A 3,970-nucleotide genomic window follows, 5' to 3' on the forward strand; every position below is an offset into this window, starting at 1 on the left:
GCATCATGTTGTGGGGTGCTTTTCGTCTGCAGGCAGGGACTGGTGCCTTCACAAAATAGATAGCATCATGAGGATATTGGAAAATTATTGGATTATTGAAAAGCAAATCTCAAGACACAGTCAGGAGTACAGTTGGTCTGAAAATAGCATGTGCGAGGCAAGGAGGCCTACAAACGTGACTCATTACACCGCAGCTCTGTGCAGGAGGAATGGGCCTCACCCAACTTCTTGTTGGGAGCTTGTGGAAGGCTACCTGAAAAGTTTGACCCAAGTTAAACAATGTAAAGGCAATGCTACCAAATACTAATTTAGTGTATGTAAACTTCTGACCCACTGGGAATGTGATGAAAGAAATAAAAGCTGAAATAAATCATTCTCTCTACTATTATTCTGACATTTCACATTCTTAAAATAAAGTGGTGATCCTAACTGACCTAAGACAGGGAATTATTACTAGGATTAAATGTCATGAATTGTGAATAACTGAGTTTAAATGTATTTGGCTGATGTGTATGTAAACTTCCGACTTCAACTGTATATATATATATACAGTATATATATATCCACACACAACAGACACTCCTGGCCAGATAGTCTATCTAGTCTTTTGATTCGTTTTATTCTGTTCATCTATCAGACCCTACAGCACTCTGATGGCAATGGGAGAAATAGGCTGATCATAAAGCCATGTCAGCACGCGCACGTGTGTATGCTTGTTTGTGTGTGTGTGTGTGTGTGTGTGTGTGTGTGTGTGTGTGTGTGTGTGTGTGTGTATCCGCAGCTCTAATGAAGGTCTTGAGGTCAAGGCTAACTTGTAAAATAAATCAGGACTATACGTCCCGCAAAAGGCCAGGACAATGAAAACCTGTACTGCTGCCACAATCTAGCCCATAAGAGCTGAGAGTTACAGACAACACCTCCCTACTAATAACAAGAGCCTGTTACACGACCCTGAGGATAGATGGACCTATAGAAATGGAATGGATTGTAAAACAGAGTTTATTGTCCACTATCCAGGCTTTATCTGAGCGGTTAAGCCTTGAGAAGAGTAGACCAGGGCCCATATTCAGAAAGCGTCTCAGAGTAGAAGTGCAGGGATCAGGTCCCACTGTCCATATAATCTTATTCACTATGATCTGAAAACCAAAACTTATTCTGGATCAGACACTCCTACTCTGAGATGATTTAAGGAAATTGGCCCAGGGATCTCCCAGCTATCAACAGAGCATATTAGGTTTCGATTGAACTTTATTCATTAGTTGACATGTTCATAGTATTTTTTTTTAGAGTGATTGTGTGTGTGTGTGTGTGTGTGTGTGTGTGTGGTGTGTGTGTGTGTGTGTGTGTGTGTGTGTGTGTGTGTGTGTGTGTGTGTGTGTTGTGTGTGTGTGTGTGTGTGTGTGTGTGGTGTGTGGTGTGTGTGGGTGTTGGTGTGTGTGTGTGTGTGTGTTGTGTGTTGTGTGTGTGTGTTGTGTGTGTGTGTGTGTGTGTGTGTGTGTGTGTGTGTTGTGAGTTTAAGACCTAGGGATATGAGAGATTGAGCCAAACAACCTGACAGCTGTCAGTAGGACCCATTTCAGCCGACACCACACACACACACATGCTCAAAAACACACCAGACGTCAATTAGTGTCCAGTATGGAGAGCTGAGCTGTGGAAGGATGAATTGGGTCTCAGACTCACTCCCTGAGCCATGTCAGAAACGACACAAAGAAATAGGAGCACTGGCAACACAACACACACAACACACACACACACACACACCACACCACACACACACACACAACTACACACACAATAGAAACTGCCCTCCACAGGGTAAAAGCACATGACAAGAAGTTAGATTCCTTAAAATTGACCGAACCAGCTAGAAACTGTGGTTTTGCTTCCTGACTGGACGCAACATAGAGTTCGATCTCAGTTACAATCAATCTGTCAAAGAGAGGGTGTGAGTTTGTCTGAGTGTGTGAGTGTACCAGTTTCTGTCTAAAGTAGAACAGCACTACAAAGAAGAATGACCACTGAGAGTGGCTAGAGCCACAGGCAGAGAGAGAGAGGGATGGAGAGAGAAAGAGAGACTAGTAGAGAGAAAGAGGGCATATGAGGGTAGGAAGAGGAGGAGGAAGCACGATAACAACACAACAAAAGACCCAGAAAACAAGAAAGAGAAGGAAACAGAGGGAGAGAACAGAGGAGAGAGAGACAAAGTAAGCACATTCATTAAAACTCATCAGATTGCCTTCCTGTCCTATCAGGCAGCATCAAACCGGCGTGGCGCGATCAGGAGGGGGACTACAAAGTGCCTCTGCCGGCCTACAGAAGGGAGGTTTTGATCACACTAATTAAAAGCCATTTTGTTTAAAACAAACAGACACAACTCTAATTGGCTCTTTTCCATAAGAAAGGGAAGATGTTGAAAGTGAAAGAACGCACAGGGAAGATCAGAGGGACGCTGTCAGGCAGACAAGCTAGCTCACACTCGCAAACTGTCGGAGAGAGAGAGAGATACATGTACAGACAGACGCATGCATACACACGCATACACAAAACAGGCATACACATGTACAATGCACACAAACGTTAAACACACACACACACCTCTCACATAGCCACTCTTGCCCTCTTGACTCACACACAGATACACAGACATACACAAACAACAACTCTGTACTGTACAGTACACATCGGCTACACACTCAGACAGATACACAAACAAAGGTACACACCACCTCACGTACAACAAAGTAATGAAGCACAAAAGAAAGCTGACTTTAAATGGAACATATGGTACATACATACACCATTTAAGTAAGTCATAATGCACATAATGTCCACTATACATCTCTCTCTCTCTCCCCCTCTCTCTTTCCCTCTCTCAAAGTTAAAAACAGCACGTGAAGTGGCGAAGTATCAAGGAGTTTCAGATTCCCTCTAAACTATGAGAGCAAACACCTTTGATTCTTTAAAGAGGAACCTATCAGTGAAGCACTTGGAAAATGCTACTGAACGCCTTTTCTGTGGGAATAAGACGGTAGCTCGCTCGCTCTAGGTGTACAGTAGCTGTGGTTGACGAGCTGAACAGATTTCCCCTTCCTCGCTGGCTCGCTTCAACACTCAGATTGACTTTAACAGAAGTCTGGGAGCTGCAGTGGTGTATTGAGAAGACACTGATCTAGGGTGAGTTTCATTTTTACCTTTAATATATAATACGGGCAGGGTACACTGATCCGTGATCAGCCACGAGGAGTAGACACTGATCTAAGGTCAGTTGTACATTTTTACATCATGTTTGGATTTTGGGGGGGGGGGTAAACAGATCTTAGATCTGTGCTTAAGAATAGAGGCAGTTGGAGCAGCAGTAGAGCTGGCTTTGAGGCCAAAGTGGCATCTTCCTTTTTCACACACACACACCCAGACACACACACACACACACACATACTGTAAACACACCACGTGTCACACATATATCCATACAAACCCACAGAAAATCCCTATACAGTAGACCAGACAAGATCTACCACACACACACAGTGTAGTTCCTCCTCTTCTGAAAACAATGCCATGAATACAGTAGCACTGTAATCATGACACACAAGGCAGAATAAAGCAGACAGAGCATCAGAGTTCGTTGACAATTAAACATCCAATCTTCGGGAAGCATCAATTCACATCATCCAACCTCTTTTTTTCTCCTTCCTGCTTTGTGTTCACTATTCCAGACAAGCGCAATGATTGAATTACAAAAAAAACACTGAGGCAAATTTAAACACATACACAATACATTCCATTAGAGATTCCCCTCTTGTCTGAATACAAATGTTCAGTTATCTATATGATAATAGACCAACACGTCTGGCTCGCCACAATATAAGAGGGACACACAATGTAGCGGCAGCGCCTAAAGACAAAATGATCTGTAATACAATCTGCTCAATAGATTGCCAACCGTCTTCATGTGCAGAGTTGGGCT

Source organism: Salvelinus sp. IW2-2015, linkage group LG3 (genome assembly GCF_002910315.2).
Source record: "Salvelinus sp. IW2-2015 linkage group LG3, ASM291031v2, whole genome shotgun sequence".
Lineage (NCBI taxonomy): Eukaryota > Metazoa > Chordata > Actinopteri > Salmoniformes > Salmonidae > Salvelinus > Salvelinus sp. IW2-2015.